Source organism: Mauremys reevesii, linkage group 14 (genome assembly GCF_016161935.1).
Source record: "Mauremys reevesii isolate NIE-2019 linkage group 14, ASM1616193v1, whole genome shotgun sequence".
Taxonomy (NCBI): Eukaryota; Metazoa; Chordata; order Testudines; family Geoemydidae; genus Mauremys; species Mauremys reevesii.
The window spans coordinates 5,214,443-5,230,378 of NC_052636.1; positions in this window are offsets into that span (position 1 = coordinate 5,214,443).

Here is a 15,936-nt window from a genome sequence, read left to right on the forward strand (position 1 = left end):
TCATTAACGATCTGGAGGATGGTGTGGACTGCACCCTCAGCAAGTTTGCAGATGACACTAAACTGGGAGGAGTGGTTGATATGCTGGAGGGTAGGGATAGGATACAGAGGGACCTAGACAAATTAGAGGATCGGGCCAAAAGAAATATGATGAGGTTCAACAAGGACAAGTGCAGAGTCCTGCACTTAGGACGGAAGAATCCCATGCACTGCTACAGACTAGGGACCGAATGGCTGGGCAGCAGTTCTGCAGAGAAGGACCTAGGGGTTATGGCGGACGAAAAGCTGAATATGAGTCAACAGTGTGCCCTTGTTGCCAAGAAGGCTAATGGCATTTTGGGTTGTATAAGTAGGGGCATTTCCAGCAGATCGAGGGAGGTGATCATTCCCCTCTACTCAGCACTGGTAAGGCCTCATCTGGAGTACTGTGTCCAGTTTTGGGCCCCACACTACAAGAAGGATGTGGATAAATTGGAGAGAGTCCAGCGGAGGGCAACAAAAATGATTAGGGGGCTGGAGCACATGACTTATGAGGAGAGGCTGAGGGAACTGGGCTTGTTTAGTCTGCAGAAGAGAAGACTGAGGGGGGATTTGATAGCTGCTTTCAACCACCTGACAGGGGGTTCCAAAGAGGATGGATCTAGACTGTTCTCAGTGGTACCTGATGATAGAACAAGGAGTAATGGTCTCAAGTTGCAGTGGGGGAGGTTTAGGTTGGATATTAGGAAAAACTTTTTCATTCAGAGAGTGGTGAAGAACTGGAATGGGTTACCCAGGGAGGTGGTGGAATCTCCTTCCTTAGAGGTTTTTAAGCTCAGGCTTGACAAAGCCCTGGCTGGTATGATTTAGTTGGGGATTGGTCCTGCTTTGAGCAGTAGGTTGGAGTAGATGACCTCCTGAGGTCCCTTCCAACCCTGAGATTCTATGATTAGATGATTAGATGCTCTAATGGTCTCTTCTGGCCATAATTACTGAAAAACTGAGTGTAGCATTGGGAGCAGCGTCTGAGGTTTCCCTGTCTAGCCGGCTTGCTGCCTAGAACGAATGCTCCTTGAGTGGGGTGATCCACAGGGAGTAGCTCAAACCTGCAAAGTGCCTGGCCAGGGGCAGGACATTAGCCCAGCAAGGGAGGGGTGTGGCAGTGACATCACAAAGGCCTTTTGCAGGACCTCAGCCTATTGGTCCAAGTGGTGGGGAGGTGGTGACCTCACAGAGAGATGCTGACATCAGCCAGGCAGGACAGGGGCGAGGGGCCAGGGAAACCTCAGAGACCCCTGTGGCTTTGCTCCAGCAAGTCTCCTTCTCCAGGTCTCTCTTTGAGGACTGAGAGAGTATTCGGGTTCACGGACGTGAGCGCCAGGAGTTACCTCTTTTGAGTTTTCTCCTTCCCTCTTAGTGATTTTACTAGAAAACAGCCGTCCCTGTTTAGAAGGTAAGAGCCTCCTGGAGGTTTGAAATCTGTTCAGTCTGATCCATCTGGTGACAATTGAATTCTAGGCATGGAAAACACGAGGTTAAGGAGGCAGAATTTTATTCCGCACCTGGGATTTTGTCCTTTAGAATCATTGGGGACATTAGGGTTTGTCCTTTTTGTTTCACCTTTTCCTTCATCCCTCCCTCCTTTCTCTTTGTCTCTTGCTTCTTTTGTCCTTTCTCCTGTTCCCCTCCCAACATCAGGTTTTTTTCTCTTGCTGATAACAGCTCACGTTAACTGATCGCTCTCATTATAGTGTGTATGGCAGCACCATTTTTTTCATGTTCTCTGTGTGTATATATATCTTCCTACTGTATTTTTAACTGCATGCATCCGATAAGAACATAAGAAAGGCCATACCGGGTCAGACCAAAGGTCCATCTAGCCCAGTATCTGTCTACTGACAGTGGCCAATGCCAGGTGACCCAGAGGGAGTGAACCTAACAGGCAATGATCAAGTGATCTCTCTCCTGCCATCTATCTCCATCCTCTGATGAACAGAGGCAAGGGACACCATTCTTACTCATCCTGGCTAATAGCCATTTATGGACTTAGCCACCATGAATTTATCCAGTTCCCTTTTAAACATTCTTATAGTCCTAGCCTTCACAACCTCCTCAGGCAAGGAGTTCCACAAGTTGACTGTGCGCTGCGTGGAGAAGAACTTCCTTTTAAACAAATAAGTGGGTTTTAGCCCACAAAAGCTTATGCTCAAATAAATTTGTTAGTCTCTAAGGTGCTACAAGGACTCATTCTTTTTGCAGATAAATTAATGATCACACTGGTCCCTTCTGACCTTAAAGGCTCTGAGTCTAACAGGGAGAGGGAAGTAAAGGAAAAAAACATCAACCAAACATTGTAATACCAGGATGACTCCACCTGCTCACTCTATAGTCCCGCCCCTTTCTTCCTCCACTGGGTGTTTAATGACCTGCAGGACACTGATTCTCTCCTTCCATTGATAAACTGATACACTGTGACTGAAATTAAACCAATTCCCACCTCAGAAAATGTCACCTCACAGCATTGGCTGGGAATCGAACGCAAGTCAACTGCTTGGAAAGCAGCTATGCTCACCACTCTACCACCAATGCAGCTGGCAAAAGTACCGCTTATGCTTGCCCAATGAGGCTAGACCAGAATTGAGGCGTTTTCCTACCTGTTAAAAAGCACTTGATTCTCATCACTAAACAAAAACCTCCATCTTCACCTGGGTTTGAACCATCAGCCTTTCCATTAGCCACCAATGCTATTAATCACAGACACAGGTAACTGCCTACTTCCCACCTACAGGGGTACAACTGGCTACTGAGGGAGGCGCACTGCTGGGGTTATCAGTTCAGGCCTGACCCAGAGCATCGGTTTTCATTAGCCATGGAGCTTCCCCCACTTGCTTTGTCTCAGTCACATGGAAAGTGCCATACGAGGGTGATGAGAGTAAATTCTAAAAATGTGGAGGTGGACCAGAAACTGGGATAAGGGGTTTGAAGAGAAAAAGCTCTAAGAATATAAAACCAGACAGTCTCCAGGGGCAGGTTTGGTACCTAGGTACAGGGAGCCATTGGGGTGGGGTTTCACTTCCTCTGTTCAATGTCCTGAGAGGTATTTGAAGGTGAAGATAACGCCATGGCTAACAGGTGACTGGCACGTCCTGGGTTAAAGAAAGGGACCTGGGTTAATAGTCTGAAGATTTGCGTTACCGTCACTGTCTGACCCCCCTTCAGTGTGGAGCAGGTTTGTACGTTGCTGGGTGGAACGCACAGACTCCTGGAGAGCAGGGGCAGCTGTTTCCATGGCAGAGAGCCTGACACTTAGGAGACTTTCTACACTTGCTGTTTTGAAGCAATTCAATAAAATAACGGTGGAGCTACAATGTCCGGTCCAAAATTTCAGCCCCCCCCCGGTGCAAAAACGCTATTTTAGGATCTAAACAGGAGGCTTCCAGCGCTAGGACACCTGAGCAGAGAGCTGGGGTGGGGGTAACAGCTGCTGACTCTGAGGGTCCTGGGCTAAATCCACTTGCAGGTGGAAGTGTTTTGATTTATTTGATTTATAATGAGCACCAGCTACCAGGGGAGAAGCCCTGCAAGCTGCTGCCACTGGGAAAGGGCAGGGGAGAGGGAGCAAGAGGAGAAAGGTAGACGTATTGGAGACGAGGAATTGCAGGAAGAAGAAGGAGAGAACAGAGAGACAATAAATGATTGAAGCAGAACAGGTGTCCCAACTCAGTCTTGATCATCACAGGTGTTCAGAGAGACAGGTAGTTGCGGGTTTTCCAGTGTCAAGTCTGAACTTTGATTCTAACAATGTGTGTTGAAATATCAAGGGGATCTCCACATACCTGATCTCTTCCCTCTCCCCTTTTTTGTATTAATTTTTATTTTGACGTGTTTGGCTTAACCGTGATCGTCTCTTTCCCCGCCTGTATTGCAATTGGGGGGTTATGTTTATTGTGCCTCCCTTTTGTTCATGTCATTATAATTGTAACAGCAAAGGAATCTGCAGGAGCAAAAACTGACTCAAAACTTCATTTCCCCATCATGCCGGAACATCCTACAAACAGCTCACGCAGCTGGAATCATAACACGCGAGGCCAGGGGATGGGAGATGCAGGTTTCCAAGTGTTCTGTCTTTCTCAGATGACACATTCCAGCCCCTTGTGTGCCTCCATCCTGTATGACCTGCTGGACTTTGACACATTTATTGTCTCATTCTATAGATAATGTGATTGTAACACAATGTGACTGAAATTAAACCACTTCCAGACAAGGAAACAACAGAAGAGAAAAGCCATTATTGTATTGGCTGGGAATCGAACCCAGATCAACTGTTTGGACAGCACCTACACACACCACTATACCCCCAATGCATCTGGCAGGAGTAGCTTTCCTGCAGGCTCTGTGTGCTGGCAATGGGGTGACACATGACCACAGAGCAGGGTGGATGGGCTGGAAACTGCCTGACAGCTGGGAGCAGAGTTACCATCCCAGAGTGACTGAAAGGGGGCAATGGTGAAAACAGATCTCACTGGGAGCTGGCCCCACACCCGCCCCGCCCCTAGGAGAGGGGAACTGAAGCTCAACTTCAATCACAGAAAAATCTCCCCTGAGAAGGAAGGGGACAGCTTGTTTTAAAGACCAGGTTTGTGTTTGTTTCTGGTACATACGGAGGGGCTGGGCAGTGCTGATTGCAGCCCCCAGACTCTGGGAGGATAAGGAACAAATTCAGGCTGCCAGTGACCTGCAGGAGGTAGATGATCTTTTGACAGTGACGGACGCCTCGTCCTAAAGGCCTTTGTCTGCCCCCTTCCAGTGACTGTTTGGCACAGGAATACAGCCCCCACTCCTGGGTCTATCCTGGGGAAATAATGTTTCTGTGCAAAATACCAAAGCTTTTAACAGAAAGGAAGAAAAGGAAATGGCCACATGATGGGACTAGGACATAAGGAATGAAACACAAGATCCTTCTCCCCTGTGCATTGACTTTTAACCTTGTTTGTGGTGGTGGTGTATCCATGCTGGTCCCAGGGGTCCTCTGGGGCTCCGGGCATTGGCCACTTTCGGGAGAGTGGGCTAGATGAACTGGTCTGACTCAGTGTGGCTGTTCTTATGTTCTAACTGCTGGTTATGGAAGAGACGATCTTCCAGGCTACACAGAACTGAAGAAGAGTGCTGGGTTAGCTCCACAGCTTGTCTCTTTCACCAACAGAGGTTGGTCCTCTGCAAGCTCTTACCCTCACCACCTTGTCTCTCTTGGACTCTGAAAAGTGTTTTCTCTCCACTCCCCTTGGAGAGACGTTAAGTTTCCCTTTGGGCAACTATCAGGCTGAAGCAATTGTATTGACTGTGACATTAGAATTGAAGATTTAATATTATAAATAAATGAGTCTAAACCTGAGGTTCTGGTTTTCACATTGGTTTTTCTAATTCAGTTCCCAATTCTCTTCTAGAAAGGCCTCCAGGCTGCCTGCCCAGCCCAGCAAAAGTGGCCAGGAGAAAGCCCACACTGCTGCTCTTTCAGGTAGTTGAAGGCTGCTATCAAATCCCCCCTCACTCAATCAGTCCCCAGTCTGTGGCAGTGCATAGGATTCTTCCATCCTAAGTGCAGGACTCTGCACTTCTCCTTGTTCAACCTCCTCAGATTTCTTTTGGCCCAATCCTCCAATTTGTCTAGGTCACTCTGGACCCAAACCCTGTCCTCCAGCGCTTGGGTTCTTTACATGCTTTCACAGAGCAAAGAGCACATGTTCCATGATTTCATAGGGCAGAGTTTTGTGCTATCGGGAGCTTTCCCTGTGTGAATTTGACAGGTGGATCAACATAGAGACACATTGTGACCCTTCTAAGGGTGCTGAGGACTGTGAGTCTCCTTGTTGCCACCTACCACAAGGAAGAAGGAGTTTTGCATTTGGCAGCTGGATGTTAGTGACCAAACTCAACAGCCTGCTGGAACTCAAGCACCCTCCTCTGAGCTACAGCAGCCACCTTAACCCTTGAGTTCCTTCAGTGTGTCCCCCTCTGGGGTCCAGCCCGGATCACCAGATACCCGGTGAAATCCCAGATCCTCTCTTCCCCAAGTATCCCAGGTTTCTAGTTTTACTGTGGACCATTGCTACTGTATCTCACACACCACCTGAGTACAGTTATTGAACAAGCAAAAAATTTATTTAACAACGGATAGAGATTTAAACAGATAAACATGAGTGATGGAAACCAACTCTTACCAACTAAACAAAGGCAGAAAGTGATAGAAGAGAAAGGCCAGCGCCAGCACAAAAAAACAGAGTGTTGTGGAAAAATCGACCACACCTTTGAATTTTGGATCAGGCAGCCGGAGGCACTTTTATTATAGTACAAGCATGCATGCAGGGAGAGGGTTAAGCTCCCCTCTGCCTGTTACAAATTTTACCAAGCTTATAAAGGTTAAAACCGCAAATTAGCATTTACTTAAAATTCCCTTATTTGGGAGTATCAATTGTGACATTAGCAAGCTACTTCAATTTTCTCCCATACATGGTGTTTCCTTTTATTGTTTCTGGGCAGTTTTCGTTGGTGGTCTGCCAGTCTTAAGACCCTTTCTTTGCGGTTACATTATACAAGCTAAAATTCATAAAGCAATCTAAAAACAAGCTGAACACTCCTTTCTTATTTCCTTCTTTTGGTTCTTCATTTTCCCTGAATGCCCTCTGTACAGATAAACATATTAAAAGCAGAAATGCAAACCTTGGCTTTATATATAACAGTTGTCTAGACTATAGGCCTTTGGGCCTAATACAATAAATGCTGCAAACAAATAATAACCTAGGCTGGACAGGTGGGGCAAATTTTCCCTATCAAGAGAGAGGAACAATAAGATACTAAAAGGACAATGGTTGGAACTCTCCATTTCTCTCAGTCTTTGAATTGATGGGTACTAGAGCTGTAGCAACAGTTGAGGAACCAGGGTAAATTAAATCTAAGGTTTGAGCTGCTAGTGAAGCTTTTCCCACACTCATGGCATTCATAGGGCCTCTCTCCTCTGTGGTTTGTTTGATGCCTAATAAGGTGCGAACTGCGATTGAAGGTTTTCCCACACTCACTGCATTCATAGGGCCTGTCCCCTGTGTGGATTCTCTGATGTACAGAAAGGGCTGAGCTGTGAGAGAAGGTTTTTCCACACTCAGTGCATGTATTTTTTCTCTTCCGCCTGAGGATATCCTGCTGTGTTGTGGTTTCCATGAGGACCTTCTGAGTTCCCCAACAGGAAATAAATTTATCCACTTTCTTCCCTGGCTGGTTTCCTTGATCTGTTTTTGGTCTGTGCTGAATCTTCCAGGATTTTCCCTGCTCATGACTCCTGGACACATTCCTTTTCGATCTTTGAGATAATGCTCTGTTTTTACCCACTGGCTCAACATTTTCAGGCTGAGAATTCTGCTCCTCTTTCTCACATGCCATTGCATCACCTGCTGTGATAGAGACAGAAACCTCAGACAGGGATGGAAAGGGGAAGACCAAACAAAAACAAGTGCTGAAGACAGGTCAAATAAAAATCAGGAGCTGAACTCCCCCAAACTCTTCCCCCAAATAGGAGAGAGGAGTGGGATGAATTCAGCCTTCACATCCCATCCAAATACGCAGGGGGAAGGGAGGAAGCTACTGCCTGGTGTCTGCTGGGATCTATAGGAAGCCATGAACTATATTTACCCTGAGGATACGACCCCTGCAAGGGACAATAATGAACTGAGAGACCTCCCCAAGGGCTTTGTTGGGCATCCCAGATGTTTCCTTCAGGCACTTACAGATTCTGAGGTGGTTTAATGTTTCCTCACCTGTGCAGGGAGATCTCAGGATTTCTCTTTCCTTTGAACCCTGGAGGTCTGGGACCCATGGGTCTTCCCCTTGTTCCAGCTGGGAGATCACATCACGCTGGAAAACTAGAAACCCTGCTCAGATGAAAGAAAACAAAGGAGTTCAGTTGATTTCATAAGACTTGGTCATAAAAAAAAACATTCTATTCATTTAACTTCAGAGCTTAGTGTGACCTGGTGGGCCAGGGGAAGTTCTCACTGAAAATGCCAAGATCAGGGCAGGCTGAAAAAGGGAGAGCAGATGCTTCCAAAACTGCTGGTTAACACTGAAGTTAAACTCACCGACCAGTCACAAACTGTGCTTCTGATCACCCACGCGGGTAATCGAGAAGCTGAAAAAAGAAATCACACGGCCCCCTTTATTGCATCCCTGTTCTCTGGCTCCTAATCAGCAGCTAGGTCCAGTACAGTGAGAGGTTATTTAAAAACTCTGCTCACATAAACAAAGTGTTCCTCTGACCCCAAAGTGTCAGTCATATCACCAGGTCAGTATAGGTTTGGATATTACCCAAAATTAAATCCTTCCAGCCAATCCTTTAACATCTAAACTAAAGGTTTAAACGAAAGAAAGACAGAAGTTAAATGGGAACGCAGTCAGATACATTCCAAAATGGATATATCAGGTTCTTAGCAGTATTGGTGAGTTGCTGGCTTGAAAGTCTGTCTGGAACACATCCATAGCTTGGATGGGTTATTCAGTCCTTTGTTCCAGGGTTCAGTTTGTAGAGAAGTTGCTCCAGAGGTAGGAAGGGGGATTGAAGACAAAATGGAGATGATGCAGCTGCCCTTTATATTCCTTTTGCCATGTGGCCTGTACTTCCTGTGTTCCAAACACAAGATTCACAGCACGTGGCATGGAAAAGCCTTGGAGTTCTCAGTAGACAGGCATACCCCGGCATGTCTTGCTGACTCAATAGGTGTATCCCCTTGGTCCTTTCCATGGGCTCATTGTACAGCTGATGATCATCAATGGGCCATCAAACAGGCTAGGCAGTGTTGATCCCAATATGTCTGGGGGTGTCACCCAGAAACACTGCACAAGTCTGGAAATACAGATATACCCTACATATCTATAACTCACAATACAAAGGTGATACAAACATAGAAATAATATTATCATACTTGGCAAATCATAACATTTTTACTGACACCTTACATGGCATATCTAGCACGATTAATTGAAATTTTATCAGATAATATTATTATTTTATTATTAATACCAAAGTGTCTCACAATCCCATACAGTGTCACACTTGGTAAAACAGTGAATTCCCAGGACCAGTTCCCCAGGGCCTTGAAGATGCCTAACACTATGATTATAAGGGATTGAAATACCCACATATCTGCTGGGAACACACACACAGACACTGTGTCAGTCTATACCTCTGTGTTCACTCTTCTAGAAAATTATGATCAATTTTGTACACAGTATGGCTTGTGAGGTATCATTTGAAAATGCATAATCTACTGAATATTATCCTCCTGTTAAAATGTGTAGTAACACTGTATGTAAAGTTATGAGATTTTACAGTATGAGATTACTGAAAATGTTACAATTCTGGGGAACACCCACAGACCAGTTCCTCAGAGACAGCAAGGCAAACAGCTGGTCAAACATCCATTCTCCTATAGGGGGAAGGTGTGAAGAAGACATTTACATTCCATCACAGGGACCTCTTGAAGCTGTTGTGGAAAACAACCACACGATTGATTTTGAATCAGCTCAGCCTGAGGCTCTTTTCTTAGTTAAAAGTGCGCAGGGGGCGACAGCTATTGGAATACTGTCCCCTGAGCTAAAAATCACACAAGCCTTTTAAAGCTTAAAACCCCAAACAATGACACATACGTTGCACGTTAATTACCTTATTTGGAATATATTGCAAAATATTATGCAAGCAATGTTGGAAATAATTAAGAAAGGGATAGATACGACAGAATATATCATATATCATATTTGTAAAAACAGCAAATAAATCCATGATACACCCACATCTTGAATACTGCATGAAGATGTTGTCGCCCCATCTCAAAAAAAGATATATTGGAATTGGAAAAAGTTCAGAAAAGGGCAACAAAAATGATTAGGGGTATGGAACAGTTATGCCAGACCTAACCCCCCGTTTCACTTGAGCAAACAGGAGCTATTTGACACTGTGTGATATGGCTCCTGTGCTCTGTTCCCAAAGTGTTCTGCAGCAGGGGAGGGTCTCTGGTAGTGTCTGTGTCACTGGCATATTGGGGTGATGCTGAAACAGGACAGAGTAGAGGTGGCATTGTGGGGCTGGCATGAACCTTTTCTCTTCATTTCCCCTTCCAAGATCCGAGGGGACAGGAACCCTTACCCAGCGAGGTCACAGTCTCATAGTTCTCCTGCATGACATCCCAGTAGAGGGCTCTCTGAGTGGGGTCCAGCAGAGCCCACTCTTCCCTGGTGAAATGCACAGCCACCTCCTCGAAGGTCACCGGCCCCTGAAAGAGCGAGAGTCCAACACTCAGGACGTCTTTCCCCACTCACAGCCCCACTATTTGTGGCAGAGAGGAGCCAATCAAATGGACGCTCTGGGTGGATCCCACTCAACAGAGTCCCACCCCCACCCCGCTCAGCGTATCCAGCCAATACCAGGGTGAGGGGACGAAGAGAGAGCCCCTTGTCTCTCCCAGCAGATCCATCACACACCTACTAGCCACTGACTGATACAGGAGATGGAGCCCCTAGCAGGGTTCATGGAGAGCTCCCTGGTAGGAAGCCCAATAGCCTCCTCCTTGTGAGAAGCGGGATATGAAGGGAGAGGCAGCTCCAATAAGCCTGACTCATGGGTGCCCCCTTCATATCTCACAGCAGCCGCTGGTTAGTGAGCTCAGGCTCCAGCACTGGGAGTCTGGTCAGTTTGACTAGCTCCATGTAGGTGGGCTATTTTCTTTCTTCACAAATTAGGGCATTTCCACCTCCAAACCTCCTGGGTCTGTTCCTGGAATCTAGGCCACTTATTAAATAACTCCCAGCAGGTTTGCCACACCCTGGCCTCCTCCTTTCTCCACCCTGTGCATTTCCTGCCCCGCTCCAACCTCCAAACCAGACTGTGCAAACCTTCCCATCTCCGGTGTATTTGCTGTCCCTCTCCTCCAGCACGAACCCACCAGAAACCCCCCAATAATCTCTACCTGAGTTGGCTCCACTGCAGCCATTTCTCTTCCCTGTCCCACGCCAGGCTGGGATGAGCTGGAGGAAAACATGGACGTCATTCTGCAGCCTGTCTGGGGGAGAAGGGCAGTTGTGGGCGTTTCAGAACCGATTTTAGTTCATTTCACATCAGAATTCCCCCAGGCCCTTTCCCTGCAGACAGACACCCTAGAGTCTGCCATGCTGGGAAATGCTCAGTCTGTTTATAACAATGTTGACCTGGCCCCTCCTGCCAGCTAATCCCAGACACATTTTTAATCTCCCTTCTCTCTCCCCTCACCCCGTAACAAAGTCTATGAACACAAGGCTAGAAAAGAGCAGAACCAAAGGAGTCACTGTGGGGGATTCCCTCAGACACTGACCCCACGGCAGCCACACCCCAGCAGGGGAAATATGGAGTCAGGAACTGGCTTTTCCTCTCTCTGATCCTTGTTTTGTTCACTGGAAAGTGGTTCTGCCCAGGGATGCAGCAATACATGTGTCTGGGTGGAAATCTCTCCCCCCTCATTTCTCCCACTGCCCCTTTCAGTCTCTCCTTCCCCTGTCCTCTCTCCCTGCCCCTCTGGCTGGGAAAGTCCCATTCCTGGGGGCTTTGCTCTCCCAGGGCTGGATTTTCTCCTGGCAATTGCTAATGGGAGGAGAAATAGGGAGGGGCTGTTTGTGCAGAGTCACTTTCTTGCCAGACCCGAAGACTTTCCCTGAGGTCTTTCAGTTACCTGGAGTCTTGACTCAGAATTTAGTATTAACAGGGCCCAGGGCTGCCCTAGGGGGCTAGGACCAGCTGGAGAAAGTCATCCCCTGGGCCAGGCAGAGAAGCAGCTTTAATTCAGGTCACTTCACAGCACAGAACCCTGCTGGGGGAGCAGCAGCTGCTAAGCCTGGTCTCCCCGATCACAATGGAGGCTGCATCGTCTGACCCAGGAAGCCGAACCCCAGTATCCTGAGTAGAGAGGGTCAGAGCGTTTGAGCAGCTTCCCTCCTTTAGCTCTCTGGGGAGAGCAGCTAATGAGAGCCCCTCCTCACAGGGAGAATTGCTGATCTCATTTGCCCCACTGTCCATCCGGAGTCACTCCTTGTCTTTCCATACAGTGACTCTGGATTAACAATGGTCTCAAAGAAACCAGAGTTCAGAAATAATGAGTCCAGAATGCTGCGGAAGGGACCATTGTGCGGCAGTGCTGACCCCCTTCCCACCTCCCTCACCCCCCAGATCCAGGACAAGGACTGGACAATCTAGGACAATGGAACTGGAAGTTCCTGCAGTTTTCAAGAGGGGAGAAAAGCAAAAATCGATGATTTCACCTCACAGTGTTTGATAAGTGGCTAGAAAGTTATCACGGTGACTGGGCTTGGCCGGGGAATGTCGGGCAGTGCTTGGAGCCAGGATTCTGGCATAAGCTAATCATGGAGAAGCAGCAAGGTTAGGAGCAGCTCCCAGAGCCCCAGCCAACCCCCCCCCCAGATACTCCCTGGGACCCATCCGCCAGAGTCCCTGGCCAGGGACCTCAGATACCCCTCAGAGCCCCACCGGCCAGATAACCCCCACCAGATCTTCATTGCCAGGTTGGGAATCCCAAAGGGTTCCCCCCACCAAGAGACCCCAACAGCCAGAGACCCCACCAAAGGGACCCCCCCCCACTGGGAACTCAGTCCCTCACTGCCTGCCTAGGATCCCCCCCCCCACCCTCCAGCAGGATCTGCCCTGCCCTTTGCCTGGCACCCCCTCCCCCCCTGCGGGATCCCCTGATGCTTTACAGGGGCACCCCCTGGCCTAGCGCCGGGGATTCTCCCACACACACTCTGTGCACTGGGCAGGGCAGCGATCCCAGGAGTCTGCGGGGGAAGCCCAGACAGAGCCCCTGGCACAGCACCAGGCTCCCTCTAACCCCTGTCCCACCTCCCCAAGAGACGCCCACCCGGCTGTTCTGCAGCCAACAGGCCCCCAGCGATACCCCCCTCCCGGACCCACAGCCTCAGGGCTGGGCACATCACAGCCACCCCCTGAAACCCCAAAGCTCCAGAACCCACCCACCTCACTAGGGTACCCCCTGCCCAGCCACCCAGAGGCCTCCCCACCACAATCCCCTTCAGCTGCGATCTCCCCCCACAGCTCCACCCCCACCCCCCCAGCAACACTGTTACCTCACAGTGCCTGAGAAGTGGATAGAAAGTGACCACCGCCCCCTGCTGGCCAGTCACACAGGCAGAGGGAGCCCTGGGGGATGTCTCTTGAACTGGAGAATGGAAGGCCTGGAGGGACAAAATAGGTAAGAAATTTCCATGCCCTGTCACTAGCAAATAATGGTCACCATGGAGCCACCCCAGAGGTGGCTGCATCACAGAGACCATTTGTCATGGGGTTTAGGATACTTCTGCACCCACACTGCACTCAGAGTGACCTCCTCATCCCATGCCAGCTGAAGAAAAGAAAAGGGTCCAGCCAACTATCCCGTTACCAGCTGGGAACCACTGATCCCCAAACAGGGAGAGACCTCTGGCTTTGATGGGTATTAAATATGTGGCTGGTCTCTTTCTTTGGCAAACATTTTATCAGAGGTAAAGGAGGGACCAAATGATTCACAAAGGAGTCCGGAAGGATGATCTCTGGGCAATTTCACCCCCTACAACATCCAGGATGGAGAAGAACTCAGGGCAACAGGTTCCCTCGAAGGAAGAAGTTGCTGGGATTTAGAAATATGGGGAACAGCCCCAAACCCGAGAGGATTTTTAACTGACATTTGATAATGACACAGAAAGAGGCAAAACCTGAGCTTTGAGAGCAACGTTCAGAAATGAAAGAGAAAGGGTGGAAATTTGAGAGATTTTGGATCCATTTTGCAAATTATAGAGAGACAAGTGGAAAATCAGAGGGATTTTATATCAGTTGTTGATAGGAGGTAAAATCTGAGTGTTTCCAATGAATATCTGATAAATGAATAAAGAGGAAATGGGCAACATTTGCAAACATTTTATATCCAGGTTCAAGAATCTGAGAAAAGGTGTAAATCTGAGATTTTCTTAGTATTTTATAATTAGAGAGACAGGGGAAAAATCTCAGGGCATATTCAATTAGAAATAGACAACTAAAGAGCAGTGGGGCAAATGTTTAGGGTATTTTATATGAATCTTTGAGATTTGCAAAGCAAATGTGTCACAAACTGCATATTTGATAACATGAGAAAAAAACACCAAGATCTGAAAAAAGAACAGGAGTACTTGTGGCACCTTAAAGACTAACAAATTTATATTAGCATGAGCTTTCGTGAACTGCAGCTCACTTGCTGTTAACGAATTAGTGGAAAAAGAGGACTGTTGGACTGGATTTTATACGACTGTCCAATACATAAACACAAAGTAATGGTTCCCCCCACCCCCACCATTCCCATGGGCAGCAGGGAGCCCTTTGAGGAGCTGATTAAAAGGGCAAGGGAGGGGAAGCTGGAAGGTCCCTGGATAAAGGAAGGGGGCAGCAGTGGGGGACGGGCGGGTGACTGGCAACTGATGGTTGGGGGCAACTGTGTTGGTAGTTAGGGGGCAACAACTGGGATTGGGAAAGGGGGGTCTGGGCAGTCCCCATGGGGGACACGTGCGCCTCCCTTCCCTGCCCTGGCAGAGACCCGGCATCTCCTAGAAGATCAGGGCTGGAAGGGACCTCAGGAGGTGTCTAGTCCAACCCCCTGCTCAAAGCAGGGCCAATCCCCAACTAAATCCCCAAATGGCCCCCGCAAGGGCTCAGCTCCCAGCCCTGGGTTTAGCAGGCCAGTGCTCCAACCACTGAGCCATCCCACCCCCACTCCAGGGGCAGCCATGTGCTGGGGAATGACTCAGGGCAACAATTTCCCACCTAAACAAGGACAAATCGCTGCAGATAAAATGGGTGGGAAAATGCCCCTCACTAGAGAAGATTTTAAACTGACGTATGAGACTCATGGGGAGAACGGGGGAAATCGGGGGAGACGGGAGAGCTGATCATTGGCAGGGATGGGGGGGAATCGCCCCAGATTTTATAGCTCCATGTGAGATACTGAGCGAGAAAAGGGGCAGAACTGGAGAGAATTTGTATCGGGGGCGAGAGGCAAGTGGCACAAACAGGGACAGGATCCAATTAACCCCCCTCCCCCCTTCCCCCGCCCGCCACTCCCCCCCCGGGATTTTCCTGGCTGCCCAGAGACAGGTCAACCCCCCCCCCCCCGCGTCCCACTGACCTTCCCCGCAACTCCAGCTTCTCCTCCTGCCTGACACCCCCATCTTCCCCACACCACAGGATCCCCTCTGCCAGGCCCCAGTCTCTGCCCCCAAATACCGCTGGGGCTGAGGCGGCTCTGGGGCTTCTCGCAGGTTCCCGGGCAGAGTCACTTTCCTGCCCAGCCCCAGTGCCCCCCCCGGGGTCTCTCACTCCCCGGGGGGCTCCGTGGGAGGCTGGACACCAGGGATGCAGGACGGCAGGAATGGGGGTGACAGGCCTCCTGTTCCTCAGTCTCACGGCGGGACCCAGGGGGCTCGTCACTCTCCGGCTCGGGAGCGCTGGGAAGACCCGACCGTGGAGGGGCCGTCGCTGGGGGGGGGGGGGGCCCGCGCAGGCGCTGAGCACGTCCTTATATCACTTCTGTGGCGGGAAAAGTGCTGAGGAGATGGAACGCTGAGGGCTGGTTTTGGCGGGAAAAACCGGTTTGGACTGGTTTGAGCCTGTGTCCTGATGGTAAACAAGTCCCCTCTCAGAGATGGAGTCCAGGGGTCAATAGTTCATATGCTCCAGATTGGATCTTATTTTAAAGCCAGTGATTTACTTCAGCAACATCTTATTAACCAACTAATTGAACATATTGAACAGTTTATACTTCTTACACCTAACAGTGTTTGTCCTCCAGATGTGTTTACAGGTGTTGAGTTGTGGGGAGAGAGGCCAATTCATAATGTCTCTACCCCCTCTTTC